Genomic DNA, 14,730 nt, shown 5'->3' with positions numbered 1-14,730 from the left:
TGGCATTGAAAGAGAGAGATACTGTCGAGCCCATCCCCAAGCAGCCTGACAAGCTTTTGTTCCCACCTGCAGACAGACACCACTGGAGCAAAGGCGTGCCAGTTGATGCTATGGTAGTGGCAGCAGCCGCTAAGAAACAGCTAGTAAAACAGAGCTCTTCTGTCCATCCACCTAATAGGGAGTCCAGAGGGATGGACAGTTCTGGAAAATGAGTGTTCACTCAGTTACATTTGCTCTGAGATCGCTTAATTGTCTGGCGCACTTTACTCAGCTTCGGAGAGATTTGACTAAAGAACTATCAAATACTCTCCGAGTCCATGTCTGTTGAGGATTTCAAAAGGACTTCTCTCAACTGGCCACTCTTTTATCTGTTTCAAACACTTAGATGAGGTTAATCTCTCACACAGCTGAAGGGACTTCACGAGCAGCTGGTTTAGGCAACGCCATAAGGAGACACTCGTGGTTGCGGCTATGCAACTATGCGGAGCCCTTTAAGAAGTCCTTTGTTATGCCTCATTTGATGGCACTTTCTTGTTTGGGCCATCAGTAAAATATATGCTTACCTGCGAGGAACAAGAAGGAAAGATCCTGTCTGCTGTGGAGATTGTTTCGTATGCCTCAATGGATTTTCTCTAGGAGCCAGAGAGGTGAGGTGGTAAGAAAATGTGGTTCTGTGAATCTCTGGGACCTTTCTGTGATTCACGTGGGGAAAATTCCTTCAGAGGTGGGGGGGGATTTTAATGGTAGAAATCACCCTAGAAACAGAGGTAGCCTGCAGAACCAGGGCTTTAAAGATTCTTTTTCAGACAGGCCCCATCAGTGCTGCCTGACTGTCCAATTCTGGAGGCACTCGGGGCTCTGTTCTCCTTGCAACTAGACACCTGGGCAAGCATCACAAGAGATTTATGGGGCTAAGTCCAAATGGAGAGAGAACTGCGCAAGCAAAGGAGAGTAGTATTGCTGGAACGGAATTAATTCTTGAGTCTTGGTGAGTACCTTCATGAGGTGGACCATGTTTTTTACAAAATCTCACCAATACAACACTGATATATAGACTGTATTTTATATGGCATACATCATGGACAGACGTAGGTTAAAAAATAAAAAAAGATGGGTGCACACAAAAAAAGTGCCAATCATGGTATGCGCACTGTTGCCAGGACTAAAAAAAATGACAGTGTAGAATCCTCAAAACATGGAAACATTCCTAGAGTGGAGCCAGGCCAGACCCAGGGGAGGATGGCCCCCGCTGCAGAAGGAAGTAGCAGTCCACAAAAAATCACAAAAAACTGATAGGCCAAAAAAGAGCCATAAAGACGATAGAGTGGACTGTTGAGAGTAAGGAAGAAGTTATGTAATTGTTACTGTTATGCAAGAAGCCCAGAATTTCCAGACAGAAGATGTACAAAAAACTAAAAACACATTCTACTAAGCAAACTTACGGAATCACTATGACCTTTTCGTAAAATGAGCGCTTTTGTTCTTTATGCATATGCCAAGAATGTTTTCAGATTAACATGCAGCAACTATCGGGTTTAAAAACAGTGCTAAACAAATCACATGGTTAAAACATCCATTCCCCTTTGCCCCACCTTAAATTAATCTTTAAAGTAACATGTCAGTATAAATCAAAATAGTGAATGCAAGCCTTACACTGACAACTATCCACAGTTAAATTAATATTCTTTGTGGTAGTAAAAAGCATTTTATGTTGACAGTTTCATTTAAACCAGGAAGTTTATCAGAATGTAGTCTGATCTTCCACACTGACTGTCGGTATTCTAAACGCACATTATAATTGCCAGAATAGTCACTAATATTAACAGTGTAGCACAAAGAACTGGAGTTGCTTATAATCTTCACACTGCAAAGCGTGTCTCGCCAGGACATTGCTAGTGCCCCCTTTTCTAATTGCTAACGAATGTTCTTAAATTCTGAGAGACTGCTTCCTGATGGACCTTCCAACATAAAAGCAGGCATATGAATCACAGTGAGCCAAGTAAACAATCCCCCTCGAGTCACAGTGGTACCTTTGATGTGCACAAATGCTCAATTTTAAATGACTAATGAAAATACTCGCCGTGTTTTAGATAAAGCTGCATTGCTTGCTTTTGCCGCATTTAAGCATCCCAAAAGTACCTTCCCCAGTTTTTTTTTTTTTTAGAAAAATTTTGTTCTAAAATGGATCTAATAGAATTCACTCTTGAAGGTGAAAATCCGATGTTCTCCGAAAATTATTTTTCACTTGTTCTGAAGAGTATCTCTAATAGTCATATCAGTGGTAATGGGAAGTGGAAAGACCATACATGTGAAGTTGTTCTATCTCGCCATTCATTCTTACAGAAGGGTTCGGCTCCAAGTCGGCCTACTACAAAGCTGGAGGTCTTCAGATAGCTCGAGGCCAAGTCCCTATCCCATGATGCACCTAGAGTTACCTCAGATCTAGTTTGCCGCTGCAATAGATTGGAGGTTCCTCATATAGCTTGGGCCAGTACAAAACTGTTTTCTTCAAATTTATTGTAATACTTAAAAAAAATATATATATTTTTCATGTATTTCTCTTTAGACTTAGCTTAGCTCTTATAGCTTATTGTGTAGTTTCCCTTTCCTTGGTGTGCCTTTTTTCTTAACTAATAGTTAGCTCTCTTGGCCTTGTTTTATTTTAGGCCTTGTTAAATTATTACTGTAGTTTGAGTAGGTTCATAGGTAGGTACTAGGCTATCGGCCCAAGGGCCTAAGTAAGCCTATTAAACAAAGTGCCCTGGCTTATGCCAACCCAAGAAAGTTTATTTCCTGTGACCCTGTCGAGCTGCGCCACAGAAGTGATCCCCAGGGTGTATTTCCTGACTTATAGGTTCATAGGTAGGTACTAGGCTATCGGCCCAAGGGCCTAAACAGAAAATACAACCGCCCAATGTGGGGCTTGAACCCACGACCCTGAGATTAAGAGCCTCATGCTCTACCGACTGAGCTAGCCAGGCTATCTAAAAGTAGTTTGTATAGTAGTTGTGTCCCTTTGAATAGTGAATTTTTCTGTCACAGCTTTGAATATTTAGATATTTAGTCTTTAGAGGTTTAGATAAGTAGTATAGAGAGTGTGTGTGTGCTTATTAGCCTATAGTTTTAAAAGGGCTTATTTGATACTTTTTTGGGTGAGTCTAGTTCATTACAGTACCCTCTTGATGTTCCAGTATGGCTGACCAGGATCAAGATAAACACCCTAAATCATGGTTTAAAAAATGTCCTAAATGTGGACAAAAAATGTCCATCACTGACAGTCGTGTGAATTGTGTTTACTTATCTGAAGTAGTTAACTTCATTTTATCTGCAACCTGTGGGTATACGAATCCGTATCGAATCCGAGCCGGCAACTTTTTTCTAGCATCTGCTCCGAGCTCCTCCCCTTGCCCATAACGCCCTATCATCTCCTATCTTCCCCCCAGTAGTGTGCATCGTGGTCTCCTTTGCTCTGAGCTCAGGGATAGTAAGTAGAAATTTTTTGCTGATATCTAGGTGTGCTTGACTAGGATTCCCCTTCCTCCTCTTCTGTAGTATCTTGTTTGGTCGTTAGTATAAAAAAAAAAAAAAAAAAAAAAAGTTTTTTGTATAGTGTAGTAGTTAGGCCTGCCCTTCCCCTACCTGTGTGTGTGTGGTTTTTGGAAAGGTAGTGCTTATACCTTGGAGTGCAGGACTACGGTTGACCAGCCAAAGCCTGTGTTCAAAAAATGTACAGAGTGTGGCCATAAGCTTTCCCCTGCCGATGGTCACACTCTGTGTGTGATATGCTTAGGAGTGGCACATTTATCCACTCAATGTGCTGTCTGTTCAGGTTTCAACCCTAGGGCCCTTGGGGATCGTAAGGCCAAGCTAGTTAGCAAAAGCCTTCTCCCTGTTGCCATGTTGGAATCTGCCTCTGTCGCTAGTGTACCACCCCAGACAGGGACTCAACCTCCCTCTCCATCTGGTGATGGGTCTTCGAAGGACAGATCTTCAGTCAGCGAGTCTGACAAAGATAAGGAAAAAGAAAAAGAGAAGGAAAAAGAAAGGCGCAGAGAAGAAAGGGAGAAAAAGAAGGACAGGTATCGTAAGAGATCCCCAGAGAGGGAGCTCTTTCTCAGCCCCCCATCTAAGACCATAAGGCCTGTTTCTCCTTGGCTCCGGTCTCCTCGTTTCTCTCCGGAGCCATTGGAACATGCAGACCCGAGGCCCTCCACCCCACTGAGCAGACCAGCCAGATCCGAGTCAGTGGCCTCTTCAAGGTCAACTCGGAGCCTATCGGACATGGATATGGACAGGATGATGCGGAGATTTATTCAGACCCAAATTCAGATGGGAGTCTTGCCAGGTCCCATTCCCTCTGGAGGGGTGACCTCCATGCCTCTTTTCCGCCCCATCTCTCCTTCCCCGATCTGTGCTTCGGCTTCGGGGTTCTTGGATCCGAGGTTTTTCGGAGCTGGTAGCTCCGCGCCGACTGTTCCTCCAACCTCGACTCCGACTGTTACCTTGAGTTCCTCAGATCTGACTTGTTCGGATCCGAGTGACTCTCGGAGCCGCGGACAGGGAGTCGGACCCAGGGAATTAATTCTTCAGCTCCGACCCTTTTGGACCCGATCCATTCCCTTGGACCTCAGGCTCCGGTCCCAGCATGGGATCCGGGGAGGACTTCTCCCTTGGCCTTCGAAGTGGTGGAGAGGGTTCTCTCTCCCAGGGATTCAGACCCCAGCCCATCCCTTCGGATACCACCCAGGCCCCCCTGGATTTAACAATGACTCCCTTCATCCTGTCTCCGGGACAGCCCGTCCAGAGGATCCTCAAGACATTTTCCCCGAGGAGACCCCTGCGGCTCACAGATCCCCTTCTGAAAGTCCCACTGAAGAGGGTCACCGTAAGAGCAAGTACAAAAGGAGGCACTTGGACTCCTCCGATTCCCTCACTACTGACACTGACTTAGATGAAGGAAAAGGTTCCCCCAAGTCACCTCCCGAAGATGTCTCCTTCGGAGAAATTATGGAGATCCTCCGCCAAAGGAGAGGTTGGTCAGCCCCAAAACCTTCTGGGGATGAGTCAGTGTTCCTGGAGGCCTTTGGCACGGGCCCATCTACTTCCTGGATGTCCCCACCAGCAAGACCCCTTGGACCTCATCACCACAAGGGCATGGAAGGATCCCAACTCCGTAGAGCCCATCACCAAACGCCCTGACCCAAGGTTTTATCTCCCCCTTCTGATAGACAACCCTGGTCGAAAGGAGCCCCAGTTGATGCTATGTTGGTCGCAGCGGCCGCAAAGAAGGAACTAGCACAGGAGAGTTCCTTAGTCCACCCTCCAGACAAGGAGTCCAGGTCAGTGGATAGGTTTGGGAAGTGCGTACACCCCTCAGCAACTTTTTCAATCTGTGCGCTGAATTATTTGGCACATGTGATTAGGCTTCAGCGAGACCTTGCTTCAGAATTCGCTGAGTCGCCCCCAGAGTCTTTATCGCCACAAGACAGACAGCTGTTCTCGGCAAAAATGTCTACTCTGAAGTCAGTCTCAAACACATCTATGCGGCTACTTTCCCATGCCACGGAAGGAGCAGCTAGGGCAGCTGGGACAGGCATAGCCATGATGCGTCATGCCTGGCTCAGATTGTGTCAGTTCGTGGACCCTTTCAAGGCGTCGTTTATCAACGCTCCCTAAGACGGTTCTTCCCTCTTTGGGAAGACGGTACATGAAACACTTGTCCAGAGCGAAAAGGACGGGAAGACTTTGTCTGCCGTCAGAGTCCGCTTCTCTAACCCTCAGCGGTCCTTCTCTAGGAATCAAAGAGGGCAGAAGAAGATGTGGTTCCGAAAATCTCAGTTTTCCCGGGATTCTCAGGACAGTTGTTCCCCTAGAGGCAGAGGGGGACAGGATCGACACCAACCCAGAGGTAGAGGGGATCCCAGGAATTTCGGGTCTAGGGAACCCTTCTCTGATAGACCCGGTCAGCAGCCCTGAGGGGTTGCCCAACTGTCCTACTCTGGAGGCAGTCGGGGGACGATTGTCCTTACACCCAGCGGCATGGGAGTCCATTACGACAGATCGCTGGGTTCTTCAGATAATATCCAGAGGTTACTCTATTCCTTTCGTTGCCCCTCCAAATATTACAAAACACCACCCGGATGTTCCACTCACTCACAGGGAGGCCGCAGCTCTAGAGGTTTCAAAGCTGCTTCTCAAACGAGCCATCGAAAAGCCCCACCCCCCCAATCAGTCCAGATTAGGAGTCTACTCAAGGTTCTTTTTGGTGCCAAAAAAGATGAGGGACCTCAGGCCTATTCTAGACCTGTCAACATTAATCCTGTCGGTAGCCAAACAGAAATTCCGGATGGTCACTCTACAGTCCATTCTACCTTATCTCCGAGAGTCAGACTGGATGTGCTCGTTAGACCTTCAGGATACTTACTTCCACATCAAAATACACAGAAGCTCCAGGAGGTTTCTGCGTTTCCTGCTGGGAGCCAGTCATTTTCAGTTTAGAGCCCTACACTTTGGTCTGACCACAGCCCCCAGGGTGTTCACCAAGGTAATGGCAGTTGTAGTGGCTCACCCGAGGCTTCAGGGTATTCAGGTGTTTCCATACCTGGACGACTGGCTCTTCGCTGCGCACAACAAGCATCACTTGTGTCTGGCCCGAGATTATTTCATTTGGTTAGCAGACCTACTGGGAATTACAGTCAGTGTTCACAAATCCCATTTGAAACCAGTACAAATTCTAGACTTCATTGGGGCACAGTTAGACACTTTGCAGATGAAGGTATTCCTAACTCCAGACAGGATTCTACATCTCAGGTGCCACATAACTCAGATAGCGAACTCCAAGTCTTCAAAGGCGAGCAAGGTTCTCCGAGATCTGGGCTCCATGGCTGCCACCATATCTAGTCTCCCTTATGTGCACCTTCACATGAGGGTTCTTCAATAGACTCTGGCTGTTCAGTGGTCTTGGCTAGACCTACCCACGGAATTTCTGATCAAGATCAGTCACGTCTGCAGGACATCTCTTCTTTGGTGGTTAACTTCACTGGAGATATCAAAAGGATGCCCATTTGCGTTTCCCCCAGTCCAAACCACAGTGACCACGGATGCCTCCCAACTCGAGTGGGGGGACACTGTTTGGGAAGGACAGTCCAAGGCACGTGGTCCCAGACAGAGACCAATATGCACATAAATCTTCTAGAGATGTGGGCAGTGCTTTTAGCGTTGGAAGCCTTTCACACAGTCCTCCCTCTTGGATTGAATGCAGTTCAGTCAGACAACATGTCGGTCATCTGGTATATCAAGAAGCAGTGGGGAACCAGATCCTATCCTCTATGTCGCGAGGCCATGAGAGTGTGGTAATGGGCGATTTCCACCGGTCGGTTTCAGAGAGTAACACACATCCCGGGGCGCTCCAACATTTTAGCGGACAGATTGAGCCGGGCCATTCTGATGCCTTATGAGTGGTCTCTGAAACAGTCAGTAGCGGAGGAGATTTTCCTTGCATGGGGTCAGCCTTGCTGTGATCTCTTCACATCTCCTTCCAACGTGAAATGCAGCAAATTCTTTGCTCTGATTCCCTCACCAGGGGAAGTCCCCAGAGACGCTCTAGTCCATGTTTGGCCCCCCCCGGGCTTCTGTATGCTTATCCACCTTTACTTTTCATTCCAAGGTTTCTTCAGAAAGCTTGCCGACTACAGTGCAATGTGGCCTCGTCAGGTTTGGTTCCCATTCCTTTGGTCTCATCTCTTAGCTCCCCCGTGGGTTCTGGATCCCTGCCCAGATCTAATTTCCCATCCATCGGGGACACGTCTGCCCAATCTGGGCAGCCTCAAGCTAACAGCTTGGTTGCTCCAGTTCCATTAATTGCCAGGACTCCTGGTCTTTCATCCCAGGTAAAATCTATTCTGGTGGCCTCTCTTAAAGACTCCACTGGGAAACTTTATTGCAGTAAATGGAAGCGCTTTTCCATTTGGGCCTCACAGTGAAAAATAGATCCCTTTACAGCCGCTGTTCCAGTGGTGTTAGACTTCCTGTCGGGTATTTTTCAGCAAGGAGCTAGTTCCTCCACAGTGAAAGTACAATTGGCAGCCATTTCCAGTTTTCACGTTGGTGAAGACAACATACCCTTAGCCTCCTCTAGGCTGTGTAAGGCTTTTCTTAAAGGTACTTTTCTGTTACGGCCCCCTGTCAAGGATTCTGTACCTCCTTGGGACCTTACTTTTGTTTTACAGGCATTGGTGGCCCCTCCTTTCGAACCTGCAGCTTCGGTGGACTTAAAATTTTTGTCCTGGAAGACAGCTTTCCTAGTCGCCATCACATCGGCTAGGAAGTTTCTGAGCTTCAAGTTCTGTCTGCCGTGCCTCCGTATTTGGTCTTCCATAAGGATAGGGTCTCCCTCCGTACTAACCCTTCCTTCTTACCTAAAGTGGCATTTGAAGCAAACATAAACCAGTCCATTAATCTGCCCGTTTTCTTTCCCAACTTCCAAAATAAAGGTGAATACAAACTCCATTTGTTAGATGTTCATAGACAACTTCGTTTTTATCTTCATAGAACAAAGTCTTTCCGCAAGACTGACCAATTGTTTGTTTCCTTTTCCAAAGCATTTATGGGAAAAGCTATTTCTAAAGTTTCTTTAGTCAGATGGATCACTCTTTGCATTTCACATGCCTACAAAGCAAAAGGTTTATCTCCTCCTGGTATAGTTAAGACTCACATTACCAGGTCAATGGCGACTTCTGCTGCTTTTTGGTCCAGGGTACCTTTGAATGATATTTGTGCAGCAGCGACATGGGCCAATTCACATACCTTCATTTCCCATTACAAATTGGATCTGATTTCGAGGGGTAGAGCATCCTTTGGCTCTGCGGTGCTCAGGAATATCCTTCCATAAGGGCCTCCCAGGAACAGAGTAGCTGGGGACTCTGTCCCACAGGTTGCAGATAAAATGAAGTTAACTACGTCAGATAAAGAAGTTATGTACTCACCATAACATTCCATCTGAGTAGTTATACTTCATTTTTCTGCAACATTCCCTTCCTCCGTCCCCCAGACCTTATCCTGTTTTCAGGTTTGGTTCATTGGGTTGAGTTGCATATATATTGTTAGTTGCAGCAAACTCGATCTGAGGGGAAGATAGGAGATGGTAGGGCATTATGGGTAAGGGGAGGAGCTCAGAGCTTGGAGCAGATGCTAGAAAAAAAGTTGCCGTCTCGGATCCGATACGGATCCGTATACCCACAGGTTGCAGAAAAATGAAGTATAACTACTCTGATGGAAAGTTATGGTGAGTACATAACTTCTTTTTTGGGAGCATTGCACCTTCAGGAAAGCTGCTCCATTTGTCATTCTTTCCCTTCTAGGGTTCTCCAGAGAGAAAGTTAATTAACAGAGGTTTAGTCAAACCATCCTTTCAAGAAGCTTTGAGTGACCAGGACAGATCTAGCAAATCCTCAGTCTTCTAAGGCTTCTACTTCTTCTGAGGTACAGAAAAATCTAAAAAACCTTCGACGTAAGTTCCACAGCCCTCGGAGCCAACTGTCTTGTCCTTTCGGAGCCAGTCTCTGATTCTGGAACCGGTATCCAAAATGCCTAAGTCTCCACTCCTGCAATTTGTACCTCCTCCTATCCACTCATCTCTGTCTTCGATAAGCCTTTCTGATTTGAATGTGGATCGTGTGGTGCAGAAGCTTTTACAGGCACCAGCCTTTGCTAAATTTTTATCCGCTCAGACCCAAACGGCTTTGGAACCGAAGACCCATCTACTACTTTTCCTCTTCCGAGCCATACCGGTCCTTCAGAGCCAGAGGAGTTTGACTTGATCGTTGAGCCTTCGGAGCCGACGCCTGCTCCAGTGTCCTTGGCTCTGTTTATCTGACTTCCTCGGTGCCGATCGAGGAATCTAGGAGCCGACACTCTCTGGTCGGGTCCGGGGAGGATAGTTGGACTGACTTGTCGGTTCCGACTCTGCCTCTCGGGGCTTCGGCTCGGATGAGCTTGGCTGTTACCTGTGGCTGAGCCCACTGTCCCATTTCCGGGGATATCGACGGTTTCCTTGGATCCGTTGGTCCCTTCTCATCGGAGCAGAGGTGCCTTTAAGCCATGAGGAGAGTTATGTCTCCTAAGACATGTTCGACTTCAGATCCGGCTACCTCCTCTCCAAAAGCACCTGTATCTGCTTCTGCTTCACAGATCCTTGCTAAGCGTAGAGACACAGAGCCTCTGGAAGCCCCATTGGGTGGTCCCTGCTCTTCCGAGACATCACCAGAAATTCCCAGTGATGAGGTTCCCAAGAAGAGAGTCTGTAAGAGGAAGCATTTCAACTCCCCACAGGAATCTCTCACATTCGATACTGACTTGGATGAATCAGGAACGTCCCCATGGTCCCCCTCTGAGGAGATCTCTTTTGCTGAGATATTGAAAATCTTTAGACATAGGGGGTGACTGGCAGTCCAACAACCCCTACTGAAGACAAGTTGGATGTTCTTCGTGTTTCACTGTTGCAGTCATCATATTTGGGTTATCTGCCTGCAGATAACCCTCAGCTGGCCTGAATACCAGAGTTTTCAGATTTCTGCATCGGATGCCGTCACCTCTTCCATGACATCAGGTCGTCAGGGGTATAAAACATGCAGCCGATGCCATTACATCAGTCTTTCTTGCCATGCGGTGCCAGAAGCAGTTCGCAAGTGCCGGTCGGCCAGCTCCTGAAATTTTCGTTTTTGAATTTCAGACCTGAAGTCTTCAAAAAAGATAAGTACCCCATTGGGGATCTTTTTTTCTTGCTCTAACCGATGTCAGAAAAAATTAACAATTGTCTTGCCTGTTGAAAGCAAATACCTCATAGAGATTTTCATTCTTACTGCCTCACCTGTTGTAGGCCCAGACCACTACGTCCCTCGCTGTCAGTTTTTTGCCTTGTTCAATGCCCGAACTATTCGTCGTCTGGCTATTTTTGTAGCTAAATACTTTCGTTCTTCATCTCCGTACTCCGAAATGGCTTCGGTAAGCCATCTGACTACCAATCCACTGGAAAAACGTAAGGATAAAGACCGAGACAGACCGCTTAGGTCCAAAACTGTAGACAACGTTTCCGATAAGCTAGTCGCTAGTCTGCCGGTACTCAGTGAGGTGCTTTTGCAGTCCCTGATACCCGCTACTACAGATTCGTAGGCCTCTACTGAGACCTGTTCAGAGTCCGGTATGCCGTGAGATGCTTCTTTGACTATGGAACCTGCGGATGTGTCTACCATGGATGGGTCCGGAGCCGCTGTGCAGGCACCGGCTTCTGAGGGTGTATTCAGGCCTACCGATTTTCATGTTAAACCGACGGCTTTGTTTCAAGTTAAGAATACCGAATTCCTTAGGCCTAAAGCTCGCACTAAGTCTAGAAAACAGACGACCAAAGCTCATTCTTAGGCCCATATGCCTCAAAAACAAATGATTAGAATGGCTGAAGACCTTATTACATTAATTAGGGGAAGCCAGCCTTCCCCCCTCTAAGAGACCTAGAACTGATTTTCTTTCTGATTCTTCTGATCATGAATCTGATATCTATGTTCCTTCTGACTACCAAGATTTACCCTTATCTACCTATGAGGATTCTGATGCAGAGGATTCCATTCCCTCTGCTTCCCCTCCAGAAGATTTTTCTTTTGGTGAAACCTTGCATACCCTTAGGGCGCATTTCCGCTGGGAAAGCCAGAACTATTCTCAGTCCAAAAAGAGACTTAGGGAATTTTTAAACCTGCCTCAACTCAGGCCCCTAGCTATCCCTCCTGTTCTAGAGATTGTAGATGATGTTTTCTTGGAATCCAGCCTTACCCCAGACACACTGCCTCCAGCTCCCAGGAAACCTGACAGGTAGTACAGAGTACCTGACTCTCACAAATTCCTTTTCAAGAATCCTACTGCGGATCCAGAGACCATTTCCCAAGGACCAAAAGGCATAAAGGCTTCTACTGCCAAAAATCCGACCCCTTCTGATAGGGATTCTCAAGCTTTAAGACAGATGGGTTAAGAAGGTATATACTTCTGCTACTTTGGCCATTAGGGCCTTAAATTGCCAGTTTCATATGTTAGTGTCAACATTATATTATGGAATTAATTAAACAGAAAATGATGTTGATTCCTGACTGTGTTGAACACAAAGATTTGCAAGAGTTAATGCATTCTGCTGACCAAGTAGGTAAACATACTTTGCAGTGTGGTTTTAATGCTTTAGAAGCATCTTGCAGGGCTGCTGTCACTGGGTCTGTAATTAGAAGGCATGCTTGGCTTAAGGAACAAAACTTGCCAGGTTATGTTAAAGCTAAATTACTGGATGCACCCTTAGACCAAGAGCACCTTTTTGGCAATAAAGCAGTGTAGTAGTCCTTAAAAGGATGGAGGAAAAAGCTAAATGTATGCAAATGGTTAAAGATTTCTTACAAGTACAGCCATCTAGATTCAGTAGGCATTGACCTTCAAATAACTGGTCTTTTACAGACCCTTCCAGGCCTTTTCAGTCCAAACCCAGGAGCAGCAGACCACTGAGACTTCAGTCTGAGGCTATGCACAGATCTAAGCAGTGGGGGACCCCTACTTCCAAAGCAGGGAGTAGTAAGCCACCCCCTATGGAAAAATGGCACAATGACTTATCCTTAACTCTACCAAGCCTTCCTCAACTACTTGCTCCCTTAGGAGGAAAGCTTGCTCTGCATGCAAAAAACTGGGAACTCATTACCCAGGACAAATGGGTTTTAAACATAGTTTCCCTAGGATAACAGATTCCACTTCCACTCACTCCCAACCCCAAGTGGATGGCCAGACCTCCTCCAAACCAGTGGGTGGAGGCCCAAAAGCAAGTGCTCTCTCTCCTCAGTGCTATTCAACCTGCCCAGCAAAACAAAGGGGACAAGGTTTTTTTTCAAGACTGTTCCTGGTTCCCAGAAAAGAAAACTCATGGCATCCTATCCTGGACCTTCCTATTCTCAACACCTTTCTGGTATTTCCAAAACTCAAAATGCTAACTCTTCAACAGCTTCTTCCTATGCTAGCCAAGGATGCCTGACTAGCAACTCTAGACTTAAGAGAAGCTTACCTACACATCCCAGCAAGGGAATCCTGCAGAAAATACCTACGCTTTAGGGCAGGTTCCATGCACTATCAGTTATCTGCACTTCCCTTTGACTTATCTACTGCGCACAGGGTATTCACAAAGTGCCTAGCTCCAGCCATTGCATTTTGGAGGCAGAGAAATATTAGATTTACCCATACTTGGACGATTGCCTGATTCAGGCAGAGAGTCAGGACTTGCTAATACAACACCTGGCATTTGTAAAGAGACTTCTAACTTCAGTGGGGTACACCATCAACAAGAAGAAATCACACCTATTACCCTGTCAACAGATTGTATTCCTGGGAGCAAGCTTGACCACAACTTCCCAGATGGTATTCCTCACTCCAGAGAAACAAGTTCATTTGATAGACTACTTCAAACTACTGTCCACAAAACCCAGCTATCTGCAAGGAAAATCCTGCAAGCCCTGTGGTTCATGGCCTCTTGCATTCTGTTAATTCCATATGCAAGACTGCATATGCGGAAACTTCAGTGATATCTAAAAAGTCTATGGTGTCAACATTCTCAGGACCTAGAAACAATGAATCCTATCATTTCTTGTCTAAGGGCAGAGATCCATTGGTGGGCAGAGGCCTGCTACCACAACAAGGGACTCCCTTTCACTCCACCCCCTGCCACCCAAACCCTAACAACAGAAGCATCAGACTATGCATGGGGGGCTCACATGACAGGGCAGTGCATTCAGGGCAAATGGAATCCAAAACAGATGCACCTGCATATCAATCAAAAAGAAATGTTAGCTGTACATTCAGCTTGTGTATGTATTCTAATGTTATTATTCTTCCATGACATCTATTGGAAAAGACAGACAACACCAGGGGGTGAACCCGTTCCTATGCACTCTGCAGGCTAGCCATGGCTCTGTGGAACATAGCCTTGAGCTACCAAGTGAACCTACAAGCTCAATTCCTGCCAGGCAAACTAAATTCATTGGCAGACGACTTAAGCAGAAATCTCATGGACCCACACAAATGGCAACTGGAACCCAAAATATTCAAGCTCTTGAGGAACAAATGGAGGACACCAGAGGTAGACCTGTTTGCCTCACCTCAGAACTATCAATTGAACAAATTCTGCACCAGAACTTCCCACCGTCAAGCTTGGAAAGTGGATGGCCCTGTCCTTTACCTGGCAAAGCCTCTCAATTTATGCCTTTCCCCCTGCCTCTCCTCTTGAAGGGTCTACTAAAGATCAAACAGGACAAGCCAAGGACAGTACTGATTGCACCAGACTGGCCACACCAGCACTGGGTACCCCCTTTTGCGCAGTCTGACAGTGCTGCAACCTTGGCACCTGCCTCAGACCCCCTCCCTGCTGTCCCAGCAGGCAGGTCAGATTCTGCACCCTTAGCTTCAAACCTGAACCTTGCAGCGTGGCTAATTCCCTGAGCTCACCCCCAGCAACCCTCAGTAAGCAGGTGCTGGATGTCATTCTTGAGGCAAGGAGGCCTAGTACTACAAAATCCTATTCAGAAAAGTGGAAAAGATACTGTTCCTGGAGCTAGGCTCAAGGGATGGGCACAACGGTGCCCAGCTTACCTCATATTCTAGATTATTTAACAGAAATGCTCCACAAGGGGCTATCTTTCTCTTCAATTAAGATTCATGCCTCTG

The 14,730-nt window shown here is 46.5% G+C and overlaps 1 protein-coding gene and 1 non-coding gene across 3 annotated transcripts in view; one reads left to right on the top strand and one right to left on the bottom strand.

Annotated features, from left to right (window-relative positions):
* Positions 1–14,730, top strand: part of KDM4A (lysine demethylase 4A) — a 2,334,711-nt gene that overhangs the window by 1,403,760 nt on the left and 916,221 nt on the right. The gene's annotated exons all lie outside the window — the stretch shown is intronic.
* Positions 2,909–2,981, bottom strand: TRNAK-CUU. The gene has a single exon. It is a non-coding gene; the product is annotated as a tRNA-Lys (tRNA).

The sequence above is a fragment of the Protopterus annectens genome, chromosome 10.part0 (genome assembly GCF_019279795.1).
Source record: "Protopterus annectens isolate FY-2018-M chromosome 10.part0, PAN1.0, whole genome shotgun sequence".
NCBI lineage: Eukaryota > Metazoa > Chordata > Ceratodontiformes > Protopteridae > Protopterus > Protopterus annectens.
This window is presented reverse-complemented; position numbering and strand designations above follow the sequence as displayed.